Here is a 13506-nt window from a genome sequence, read left to right on the forward strand (position 1 = left end):
ACTCTTATCAAAAGAAAATGATGGTCATTGCAGACATACGTAACTAGAAAGCACTACCTTTTGTGTCGAAAGGAGTTAGAATGAACCCAGCAGGAGATCTGCCTAGGTCTTACATTAAGGGAATGATAAGGTTCTGTGGGAGAGCCAATTTCGTCTAGTGGTGAAGGCACCAGGCTAGAAACCCGGAGACTGGGAGTTCTAGTCCCGCCTGAGGCACAAAGCCAGCTGGGTGACTTTGGGCCAGTCACTCTCTCTCAGCCCTAAGACAAAGGCAATGGCAAACCACTTCTGAAAAACCTTGCCAAGAAAACTGCATGGACTTGCCAAGGCAGTTGCCGAGAATTGGACACGATTGAACGGATTAAAAAAAAAAGGTTCTGTGTGGAGAATGGGATGTTACTGATACAGAACTATTCCCTGCTGCCACCACTACATAGTCTGTCTAAGCTATCTGCTAAGCACTGTGGCTGCTGTAGGAGTCTACCATATCAAGTTCTACCTCAGCCCCTCCAGGATGTCTCTCAGTTCCCATCCCTGCCTGGCACCATTTACAGTTCAAAAAAATAAGTCCCCAGAATCAAACTTAACAGGAGCACCAAGCACGGGTCCCTGTACAACTTGCAAGCCATCGCATTTACATAGATTTGGTTACAGGAAAGGAACAAAGGAAGGTTAGGGAGCATTCCTCTCTCCAAGAGACTCTACCTACCCAAGGGTATATTTTGGGGTAGCTGAAATCACTAGCTCCAGGCTGCAGGGTTTGTCATTCTTTGCTTGGCACAGCATTTCAAAGCCACGCAAATGGAGCATGATGAATCCCAATTTGCACTCCTCGGAGCATCACCAGATCACTCTGGCCAAAATTTGGCATCAAAGCCATTGATTTTTGGTAGCGCTACCAAATTTCTGATCTGAAGGGGGGCATAATAAGGACAAAATAGGCATGTTAGGCTATTTTTGCCCTGTAGCTCCTCTTTGAAAAAAAACCTGGCCCTGTCCACCTGTGGTGATGTCATAGCATCTCTGAGATTCCCCCTGCAATTCTCAGGAGCCCAAAGATTTTGATGACACCAAAGTACAGCCCCTGACCCCAAAAAGGGCAGTCCAATCCTGACTTACAATCTTTGGTGGACAAATATATAGTGCTATTATCGCTATACATAGAAGTTCCATTTTTAGTTAGCTGGTTTAATAGCCATGGAGAGACCTTTTCTCCATTACTCTCCATATGGTATTTTTCAGAACCATCCTATAACAATGCAGAAATAAGGCTAGAGCAAGAAATTATGGAGTATGTTGTTTCATCCATCTTCGTCCACTACCTCATATCCTTTTAGTAATACAAGAGCGGTGTAATGGTATGATGTTATCACACCCTACTTTTTCTGTTCCCATTCTATTTTATTGGCTGCTGCCTGCTAGGGTGGAACAACCTGGCATGTAAGTAAGTATCATTATGCAATGTACTTTGTATTACTAGACTTTATTATGGAGAAGAAGAGAGTGATGACCACTGCAGTGGCAGGCATGTGACCTCTGTCACCTCTTTGGACAGAGAGTGAATTCTGCCACTGACAATAGGAGGAGACTTCAGGGTGCTAGGAAAAACAATTATTTAAAACATGACAACAAAGAAGAAACTAAGGAAGTAAAACCTCCAAATTAACTCCATGCTCAATAGCAATGGAATGTCAAATGGCAATCAGAAATGGTACATGAGCAGTACAATCCTACATATGACTTCCCAGAAGAAGTAAGTCTTACTGAGTTTAAAAGGGGTTACCGTTGCATGGGGTAGAATATCAGCCATTTAATGTTGCATCTCCCAAGGTTGACTCTGTAATTTCATAATTTGTGTTTTAATAAGGTTTTCCATTTGTGGCAAAATGTTATGCCAGTGATATTATTGGGGGGGGGGGTTCCCACCCTATGGGATCTTTCTGCAAAATTGCTATCACACTGATTATTTACCGTGTGATTACAGACTAGTTTTAATTCCATTTACCTTACATATTAGCAGCTTCTCATTTGGGTTTTTAAAGAACTCTCTAGTGAATGCCATCTGGTTCTGGTGACTTATTTTGTCAGTTGAATTAAACTTTTCATGCTCTGTCACCTTTGCATGACATGGAAAACCATCTATCTATCTATCTATCTATCTATCTATCTATCTATCTATCTATCTACCTACCTACCTACCTACCTATCTATCTATCTATCTATCTATCTATCTATCTATGGATGATATACAGGTGGATGCTTTAATTTCAGGGACAGCTCTCTTTGACGTTTGTAGCTTTGTATCTTTTACTAGGAAGTATGTTTTTGATATCACAGGGTATCACTCTTCCAGTAGCACAAGTACAGCTTGATCCCATGCATGTTTACTCTGAATGTCAGTGTTGCTTACTTAGACATAGGTGCACATAGAACAGCAATACTAGTCTCTTCTTCTGGAACAATCCATTGCAAAGCCGTACTCTGAGTACATATGCTCCAGGCTTTTGCAACTGGACCACATAGACCTTTCTTGAACGCTAAAACAAATAATCAAAGGGGCCTTTTTTCTGAGTACTTCCATATGAAAAAGGGAAAAAAAGAAAAAATGCTCTGTAAAGATCTGTAATTGTGCCCAATCAAAGAAACACTCTCCTGCTTGGTCAGCGATAGACATACTGCACCATCACCTATGCTAGGGAAGGACTGCGGCACTTCCAGACAAGCAATGTCAGAGCTGATTTGACTCTGACTTTTCTCTTGCTCTTTCTCATACATACACAAACACACATACATTGACACACACACGCCAACATTTCTCCAGCCCTTGATCTTCTGCGCTCAAGAAAAAGATTGTAGGAATAGGAGCAAGGGGGAGGTTCCTCTCTTGTTAAGATGCTATAGGATTAGCCCCTAGTGCGTTAATGGCACACAGGCCATGGCTGAGCTGGCATGGATCCCTGAAGCTATAATCCAACCCAGCAGGGACTTCCATGCTTGGCTGGGAGCACAGGGAAGCCCTGGGGCAGGAGCTGATGTGATGGAGTTTGTGGGGTTGGCTCTTCCCAATACTAATCCCTCCTTGAGATCCCATAGCTTTAGCTAACCTTAAGGGAAAGCTCATTAGATCCATCATTGGCAGGTATTCAACAACGGCTGTTTCTGCTCTTCTCACTTGCTTTTCCAGCTCCACTCTTGCCCCTTAATTCTGACCTTCATTCTCCTTCACTAGCTTTGTTGGCAGGTTGCTGGACAAAAAGAACAGACTAGGAAAATGACAATGGAAAGCAGGACTTGATCAACTGGGACACCTCTGTAACCCTATGTCCAAGTGGGTAATCTCTTCGACCCAGTACTTCTCATATGTCTGTGGATAAAATAGCAAAGAAAAATACACTGATTTCATTTTTCGATATCACCCAGCTGTCAGGATGCAGGGATGATTAGACCAAAGAAAACACTATGCAATCTTATAATGATTTTTACCACAATGCAAATGGCATTTCATAGGTTCAAATTATCTCTTTGGGGTTGGCTGAATTTTTCTGACTTTAATAGCTCATTCCTATGAGCTCTGCAGAACCTCTGCTATTTGGAAGGTAATCTAGGGGGAGGAGCTTCTTCATAGTTACTTATCAGTCCCTACCTTATATTGTAATACAATGATGGGAAACTGCCTGACTGTGGAAGATAGGAAAAATTGGCATGCTACTGGACACAGAACAGGATAAAAGAGACAGTCTGGGCAGGTAGCAAATGCAGGTGGATAATAGTATCTATTTTGGGATGGCGGTACAAACTCCTCAGAGGCCTGCCTCTTTGTAAAATGCTAGTATGAATTGCTGATGCTGCATTAGCAACTACAGTGGATAGGAATGCACTGAAAAAGTAATATTGAGATATTGTACAGAAGGGAAGCACTTCCAAGATTCTGACTCTTCTGTTCTGCTATTTTATCCCACCTATGCAAACCAAAAGTACATTCCCTGGATATATGATAGAGTCCAAGAATGAGAGTAACTGATCCTCGGGGAAAAGGAGCTCTGTGAAAAATCATAAAAGAACATCTCTATATTAGGATGGAACTGAAACTAGTTCTTGATTTCTTGGGTGATTCAGGAAATGTGAAACAGCACAGGAAACAGGAAATTACACAAGTGGGATGGGAAGAAGAGGCATTCAGGTGAGCCTGAAATGCACCTAGGTCACTAATGAATGTATTTTCCCTTTCAAGTGAGATTAGCTCACTTCCTTTTTTCTACCATCTCTAGCCTACAGATGTTAGATAAATTGTGGTGTTAGTAGGGGAGGAGATAGAAATAACCATGTTTGGAAATTGCCCACATGGAACACTGTAATGAACAGTCAGAGGGGAGACCATGTATACTGATTACGATCTGTGAGCCTTCCCCAACCCAGGCACCCTCCAGATGTGTGGGCTTCAACTCCCAGAATTCACAGCAATGGCCATTTTGCTGGAGGAAAACTATGACTTGAAGTCCATGTGTATGGAAGGCATACAAGTTGGGGAAGGTTGCTACAGTATAAGGTTGCTAACAGTAACTTCTCATCTGAATAGTGCTTGGTACCCCCACAATTTTGTTCTCTAATTCCAGTTCTGTTCACCTGTCTTGCAGCACAAGAACTTTTCTTCTGGTCTTATATGGTGGGAATCTTGTCTCTAAAACAATTCAGGAGGGAAAGCAAAGTCTGCTGCATCACAATATGATCCACTTTTGAGATCAAGATTTGGTACTTAAGGCCTGCCAATTCTGAGTGAATTCTCTGGGTCTTTCCAATTCTGTGAGCTGAGGATCAATGGCTGGTCCAACTGCTAAAGAACCAGCTGCACCTTTCCAACAAGACAGTTTGTTGAGACTGAAGAATATGGGGAGAGTGGCCAGCACAGCTGGTGAAGAGCCAGTTAATGAGAGTTTGCATGCCGCCAAGGCCTGGGCAGCTACCCCAGCCAGGTATCCTGCAGTGAGCACTGGCTCCAACACCATGTTGCAGAAGGATGTCTGGATGGCACACATCCTGCCAGTTCCCTGGGCTCATGGGTCACATTGCTTCTGTCTGAATATTTCATTGCGATCCAGTTCTCTTTGCTCTTTCTTTTCAGAATCAATGGAGAGAAGATCCGCTGCTATTTTGCATAGGGAAGAAGGAAGTCCTGGGAAGAAGAGCCTTTGGCTGCCAGCACACATTGAGGTGGGGGTGGGGAAGTGACACATTTGCACCTGCTCATGTTCAGACGAAGCGTCTGTGTGAGACTGCTGCTGAATCTTTTTCTAAACCAAAGCAGAGCCCTAACTGTAATCTTGTAAGATGGGGAAAAGCTCTCAGAGCTGGGAAAGGGAAGCCACAGCCCTTTAATTCCAGTGTAAAGCTAGTCCCATCTGTTTTTTTGGAGGAAGTGCTGATGATGGCTCTCACCCAACCTCGTAGGTCAGAAGTCGGCGACACTACTGTAGTTGTTATTCTGAGGCTGCTTCCCTGGCTGCAAAGTCTCATGGTGAGTAAAGCCTGTTCAAACACAACTCTTTGCAATCACTCTGTTGACACAACCCAGCCTGGAACTGAGGCACAAAGGGCACTGTGGAGAGGATGAGATGGGATCCAAAGGACCCTGCTAAGGGCCTCCCATCACTGCAAGGCTCCCCAGGGAACCCGGTAGGCCTGTGGCAGTGGCTCAGCACTCACTCCCTGGACCTTCCACAAAGAAAGGAATAGCAGTCAAATGTAACCAGTCTTCTATCCCAACAGGTGGACAAGTACACATGTCCCAAAGCACGCATGCAACTAGGTCTGTTTCTGTTGCAAGTTAGCTCCAGAATATTTTTGTCAATGCTGCGGCTCAAATCCTACAGTATGTTGGATCGTTATTACAAGGGTAGAAAATCTGGGGCTAAGCTTCATCTGCCAGCATCTGTACAAAGCATGGCCAAAGGTCTGGATGCGGCCTGGAAGATTCCAGTACAAAAATACCCAGTTTGGAAGCTCATTTGGGCAGTTAATCCTATTTCAGCCTACAGGTAATTCTTGTTTAGCGACCACAGTTGGGACCAGCAACTTGGTTATTAAGCAAAGCAGTTGCTAAGTGAAACCACAACTGTGCTTATGATCTTACTTTAGTTTTTCTTTGCTTTACATACTTGTGAAGGTTGTTAAATGCAAGGATTGGTTGTAAAGTTACTTTTTCATCACCGATGTAACTGTGAATGGCCACTACATGAGGCAGTCACTAAATGAGGACTAGCTGTAGTTTACATCACAGGGTTGTTAGTTATCTAAAAAAGAGAGAAGAATCATATATACTTTCTAGTTCTACTTGAAGAAGGATGGGATAGAAATGTAAAAAATAAATACTTGTCAATATTAATTTATTTGTACCTCTATCTTCTGTTAAAAGAATGAACCTAGAATCCTACTGAGAGAGTGAACTGTTTGGGGTCTTTAATTTTGTGTGATCCTTGACCTAAGCAAACAAGTCAGACCTCTGATAAAACCAGTCTCTCCCAGTCTGCTACACAAAATAAATTGAATGAGATAGGTAAACAGACAGACAGACAGACAGACAGGAAACAAGAATTGGGCATCCACATCTAGTTTTTAAGCCCAGTCCATTATGGCATACAGCCAAGCTTTTCAGAGGCAGTGGGACAGAATGTTCACTGGATTTTTCCTCCTCCTCCCCCTTGCAACTTTCTTCTTGCTGCATCATGTGTCAATGTAATTTGGGAAGAGTGTGATTTTTTTTTTTGGTGGTGCTGGTGTATCAAAATCAACAACTCCCTAACCAGAATTTGTGAGAAACCCAAAATAACAGGATTAATTTTACTGGTTAGTGTTACTGCCCTGAATGAAAAGTATTGATGAGTCTGATCATTGCAAGTAGTAAACTATACTTCAGATGGGGCTCGTTTTTTGTTGGGCCTAGGGCAATATGCCCCTCCCCAAATGCCCTCCATGCAGTTTTCTGCAGATGACTCTCAAAGGAAAGTGGACCTCAACAGCAAAAATGTTACTCCCCCAAATATTGGAACATTTTCCAGACACTCTTACTTATTAAATGCTTATATTTAAGCTGGAATCCTACATTCCCTCAAATGATGTCCTGTAGGACCAGCACTGTTTTAGATCTTTCTCTGAAGGGATGAGGAACTGAAGTCACAATTCTCTTCCCAGTCACTGCAGAACCCCTTTGCTTCTCAGATAACAAGGCTGTCTGTACAGGCATCAGCCTTCAGGGAAGATCAGGGGCAGGCTTGGATCTGTAAGTTCGATAACATTTCCATTCTCATGAAACACCTCCCAAATTAAGGGTAACAAATGCTAGCTTTGGAACTGATGCATAAATATCTTGTTGCTTGCAACCAATAGTATGAAAAGTATAAAGATAAGCATGAAATGGTGATGAAAGAACACCCCTCCTCCCTCTCTTCCACCATTACCTTTGGATCTCTGTATACAAACACAAAATTAGGATTGCTATCTGTCTCTCTCGCCTGGAGTAAGTACTGAACACTCCTTATATGTTTAACTAAATTCATTATATTCACAGCCAACAGAAGAAGTAGGTTAAGACTCTGGGTCTGTTCTCAGGGCCATAGGATAGTTTGGTTTCTGTCCACTGAAGTCGGAGGGCCAGCTTCAATTTCACATGGGAAACTAACACTTCCCCAGCTCCCACCTAGACATCTTAGCTGGCAGTCCTGAGGTTAGGAAATCCCAACCTTAGTAAGAGCCCAGAAGGCACAAAACAGGGGAAACAGCCAAAGACCTCCAACCTATCAAAATGTGTCAAACCGACTGGATCTTTTTTTTTGAGGGAAAACAACAACAGCAGCAGCAGCAGCAAAGCGATAGGAAGGACATCACATGCTGTTCTTACTACGCTTGTTACATTTTGCAGGTCTGCAAGCGAAGGGCTTGTCCTAGTGCTGTGACATCAGAATGCTCTGAATGGAATATAGGATTGCCCTGCCTAGCTGGAATCACAGGCATGCTTTGCTGGAAGCCCCACTGAACACAGGGTTACTTTCTTCCAAGTAAACATATAAAGGATTGCTCAGTACTTCATTTGAGTTGGAACTCGTTCTGATCAGGCCACAGATTCTAATGCAATGTTGGGAAATATGCCTGTTTCTGAATTGAGTCAATTTGATCCCTCTTTTCAACATGCAATGGAAAAGTGATGCAGACAGATAACTATGCTTCCAATCCAAGCTAAGTCAAAATTCTCCAGTGCAAGCTAAGATTTTACCATGGTAGTGTCAGACCAATGATCAAGCACTTTTGATGGCATGGTAAAATATCAGGAAGTACTGTGAAAAGTTGGAGGACTAACGATCTTGATTTGGCCACGCAGTGAAGTGACTGCACAACCATTTGACTGCCCCTAAAACTCAGCACAGATGTGATAAATTCCCTCCAATAAGCAGGGCTACCTTATCTCATATATACTTCAGTAGATGGGGTTTGCTTTTTTTATTTCGGGTTATCTAAAGAGAACAGTATCACTGAGCATGTACAGAATGAACCACTGAAAGCTTCCAGGTAGGATTAAACTCAGTATTTAACTATAAACAAATAAATGTAATTAATTATCAGTTAAATACTGGGAAGCAGGCAGGCAAAGAACAGAAAAGCTAATTCTGCTTCATCCCTAATTCCCAGGGTGCACTCCAGGGTTCATATCAACAAGATTGCAACCTGACTTCAGTTACATTAGATGAGAACATGGATGACATCATGATGCACAACCTTTCTCTATTACAACCAGGATCGTTCAGTACGTACACAGAACAGATTCTTCGCCAGGTTTGCAACAAAACAGTGGTGATATTTTCCGAGTCATGGAAGTTTTAATGAAGTATACTAAAGATAAAGGGAATACAGATTATGGGAAATTTATGACCATATTAGACATCGCTCAGTAAAACGAAGTATGTAAAGTAGAGATAGAACAGTTCAAGTTAGAGAAGAGAAGTCACTAGAAATGTTTATACTTTCAGTGGCAGCATGCAGCTTAGAATCTGTCTCTAATAGTCTTCTCTAGCCTGCTTCTCTGCAGATCTGATGCATGCATCTCCCTTTACCCCCTTCAAAGCTATGAGGTACAGAGAGCTGTACTGCAAAAACTGGCTATGGAGAATGGGAGTTGTAGTCTAGTGTATTGGCAGGGCACGAAGCTGGGGAAGGCTGGTCCCTACCGTGGGATGTAACTACCGTACAGATATCAATTTCTGAGAAACTTCTTCATTTCTAATCCTTGCAAAAATGAAAAGCAGTCTATATGCAACTTTTAGATGACAAAAGCTAGGGCTTGCCAATCTTTTTTCATAAATATTCTTTGGGTATACATATTGGGGCTACTGATCTGGGCTGCAAAATCCAGATGACACTCAATTATACTTGAGAGAGAAAGAAAACTCTAACTCTTTGCATCCCAGACCTGGAAGCCCCGATGCATACTGTTTTCTGTCTCAAATATCACAGCTTTCAAATAATTAAAAGTCCTTTAAAAAGAGGCATACCCTATCGAATTAATAACTAATATACTAAGGCTACAGGCTAGAAACCAGGAGACCGTGAGTTCTAGCCCCACTTTAGGCATGAAAGCCGGCTGGGTGACCTTGGGCCAGTCACCCTCTCTGAGACCCCAACGTCAGGCTCGGGCGACAAGCCTGTTGGTCAGTTCCTGTTGCAACCAACAGACCAACATTCGGCTGATCCAAAAAAAGTGGACCCTGCATCTGCAGGAAAAACACTAGGAAGAAAAACAAATACTTTTTTTCACATATAATTTGAATATTTACATTTTTGTATAATTTACTGAGATTATTTGCTGCATATTGCAGCTTTCTTATTAAGAATCTTTCCACAAGTTTGTTCCACTTTTTCTGTTTTGAAAGATATTGATGTATAGAATAAATGCATTCACAAAATGTCCAGCCAATACTATATTGGGACAGAGGGACTGGGACTGAAAACTGATTTTTTTAGAAATAGGAGAAAGTCTTACAAGACATTTTAAGGTCATGTCAGTGCTCCATTTCATATTCTAGAACCAAGAAAGTTGATTAAAAGGAAACTATTGGCTCAAATGCAGCTTTTCTAAGAATCTGCCGAACAGAACCAAAATGCTGTCACAGTTGAAAAGGAGAAAACAAGTCTAGCAAAAAATGTAGGATTATTACCTAAACTTCCTCACTCTTGTCTGAACTAGTTATAAGGGTCAGAGGTCAGAACTAATTCTGGGAGCCAAAAAAATGTCTGCTCTTCATGAATGGCTCAAAAGGTTGATGTAATTGGTATAAATCTTGACTTTCTTAATCACCTGACAAAGGAGAAAGAATACATTTAAATATCCCCATGATCACCAACCTACAGCCTAAGGCCTTGCTCTCACTAAAGATATCACCAAAGCAGAACAGCTAACCCAACAGTTCCAGTTCCACCCAAAAAACATCAAACACCAAACTTGGTTAGGATTCTGCTGTCATTCCATTATCCTGCTACATTGAGTGCCAGAAATTATTGGATGTTACTTAGAAAGTTTTGCATGAAATGGTATGTTTATACGAGTAATATTGACAGTAAATCCAGCCAGGATAGGGTGAACTCTTAACCAATCCATTCTCAAACACCAATCTTCAGGTGGGCTAGAAATTCATTTCCATAACAGAATCATTTTTAACACCTTCAGTCTGAATGTCAACCCAAACACCTCAAGGATACTATCCTAGTGATCCTTCTTAATTTTCCCAGTGGACGTTGTGAGATTACATTATACATGGTGAAATTTTAGACTGAATGGACAGTAACACTATCCACTGGACTCCCCCCCACCCCGTCCCAAACTGGATGTTGCTCCTTTCTTTATTAGAAGGGAGATGGTTAATCCCCGGCCCCTTCCCCATTCCCATTTTTGTGTAACAGTTCACATGGGACAATCTCTTTAGTAAATATTGTTTGCCCAAGCACTGGGCACACTCTCCCCCCAGCCGCCTTTTCTTCTGCACATGCAGCAGATTCTCATTAGTATTAATTAGGTGGAAGTTCTGCCAGGTGTTAGGTAACTAACAAACTAAGCCAGGCCAGGCCAGGGACTGGGGACAAAAGGCCGAATGCAGCCGCTGCTGGAGGACTACTGCAGTCCAAGACACAGCAGAGCCTGCAGAACAATATGGGGTGAGGACAGAAACAGACACCAAAATTGCAGCAGCAAAACCACTGTGTTGAAGTGAGCTGCAGCTCACCAAAAGTCATGCCGTATCCATCTGCTAGGTTTTAGGAGCCATAAAGTTCTGGGCTGAATTTGCAGGGGGAGGCTCATTCACTATCGCTCTGTAACTCGTATGTAATTATGTAAGTGTACACTTACACACATGTGCACACACACTATCTTCCGCATCCTAAACTTACAAAAAATCCAGACTGTTTCTACTTGGTATATTATTCAAAGAATACCTGTCGATACACCCATGTAGATTTAAATAAAATCAGCCTCCTAGATTGACATCTACCCTATCCAAATTGTCAACAGTGAAATAGTGACAGGGTCTCTATCTATAATGCTGTGAGAATCGCCCCACCAGCTTAAACGCCAGGCTCCAGGCCCGTTCGCTCTTACCCGGAGAAGAGATAGGATTTTTGGCAGAGGGTTGACTAAATATACTTACCATTGAGCCCCTGACCTTCAAGGCACACTGGAACGGGCATATTCGGCGAATTTTCTATATACATTGGCACCAAAAAGGGGGCGTCTTGAGGCGGGGAAGACTCGGGAGCTTCCGTTACTGCCTCGTTAAAAGTTTACAGAAGTCTCTCGTTTTATTCCTCAACGATACTTACTCTGCACCCAACGGGATTGTCCCGTTATGTTTTGCTCCACGTGGATGGTCCGGATCGGGGCTGGGCTCCCCTGGCTCCCCACAACGCCCTGCCACCGGGAGACCGCACGGACCATCCGTGACAGGCTGCGGCCGCGCGTGTGCACAGGTCACTCCCTCTTACTTCGGCACGAGAGCGACAGCGGACTCCCGAGTGCAGCCGCGAGGGCTCCTTCCACGAGCTGCCACGAGTTGCCCCAGAAAACTCACCTCGAGACCTTTGTCCCTACCCACCCCCCGGGCGGCCGGGGGACCTTCCGGCTGGCCGTGCTCCAATGGGGCGACCCCCACTTCCTGGCCAAGAAGGACGCCGCCGTTTCCTCCGTCTCCCAGCGCGGACCTACCGGGCTGGCGTCGGTTCTCGGCGCCTCCGGGGCGCATCGCGGGGCAAAGGGGCGCGCTGCCGGAACGCTTCGACCTGCTCCTTCCACCGGCTGCCGAGCTCGGCTTCGCTCAAAACTTTTGTCAGAGCCGCGACTCGCCGCAGCAGCCACTGAGCGGGTCGGGGGAGGGGACCGACCGACGACACGGCCGGGGAGGGGCCGGCGGCAAGGATCGCACCGCTTCTCGGACAGCAGGTGTGGGCAGGGAGCCGGAGAGACTCCAAACCTACTTCTGGCGCAAGGCAAACAATCCTGCCGCTCACCAACGGCTCCCTCGCTTCTCTTTCTCCTGCTCCACAAGTTATAACTCAGCCCTGCGCTCTTTCAGCTCCTCCTCCTACTCTGCGGCCGCAGGAGCCCCCCTCGGCCCTTAAGGGAGAAGCGAGGTTAGAGGCGCCAGGACCGCAGAGGCCGCCTCTCATCCGACCCGCACCGCCCGACCGAGGGGGCTGCGGCACGCGTGGAACTCCTGGCGAGCAACGGGGGCAAGCCGAGGCTCCCTGCCTTGTTCAGGTCTGCCTGGGGAAGAGCCACAGGTCTCCCCCGGGTGGTGTGCATCCACCTTCTAGCCCGTGCGTGAACCCGTTGACACGTGAATGTTCAGAAAAGCTTTGAAGAAAGACAGAAGGTGCCCCTCATTCTGAGGGGAAGACAATCAGAAACAATAGTTCCCTTTTAATGGATGAATAGTTTATTGCAGTTGGGGGGTGTTGGAGGAATCAGTTCCCCTGTCAGACACATCCTGCAGGAAGTCCTACTCATAAATCTGAGCTTAGAAGACCAGGAATCCTTGGAGGAAAACCACTAACTTAACCCCAGCTCTGTTCAGTATCATATCCCAACTTTGTTTTAATGCATTCCCAATATTAGAATTCCAATAACTGGATACCATTTGTGTATGATTCAGTACGTGAATTTCAGATCTTTTTTAAAAAAAAGACCTCCTAAGGATACGTTTTGCAATATTTTATTGCCCATGCAAATAATCCCCATACAGGTAGTCCTGATTTAACCACAGTTGAGACCAGCAACTTGGTCATTAAGTGAAGTGGTCACTAAGTGAAGCCATAACCGCTTATGATCTTACAGGTAGTTCTTGTTTAGCAACGGTTCAGTTATGACAGTGATGAAAAGTAATATTATCACCAATCCGCACATTTACAACCTTAACCTTTGCAGGTATGTACATCAAAGGAAAGCTGAAGTAAGAAGCACAGTTGTGGTTTCAC

General features: G+C 44.1%; 1 protein-coding gene across 2 annotated transcripts in view; it reads right to left on the minus strand.

The window, feature by feature from the left end:
• The window catches only part of GCGR (glucagon receptor), a 39735-nt gene extending 27417 nt beyond the window's left edge, over positions 1-12318 (minus strand). Inside the window, exon 1 of one of the 2 annotated variants that reach the window (XM_063293300.1) lies at positions 12239-12318. The gene's annotated coding sequence lies outside the window, so the exon portion shown is untranslated. Of the gene's footprint in view, positions 1-11856; positions 11939-12238 lie in introns of those variants that run through there. The other variant, XM_063293301.1, reaches the window with a different exon arrangement.
• Positions 12319-13506: the final 1188 nt, after the last annotated feature.

Source organism: Candoia aspera, chromosome 2 (genome assembly GCF_035149785.1).
Source record: "Candoia aspera isolate rCanAsp1 chromosome 2, rCanAsp1.hap2, whole genome shotgun sequence".
Taxonomy (NCBI): domain Eukaryota; kingdom Metazoa; phylum Chordata; class Lepidosauria; order Squamata; family Boidae; genus Candoia; species Candoia aspera.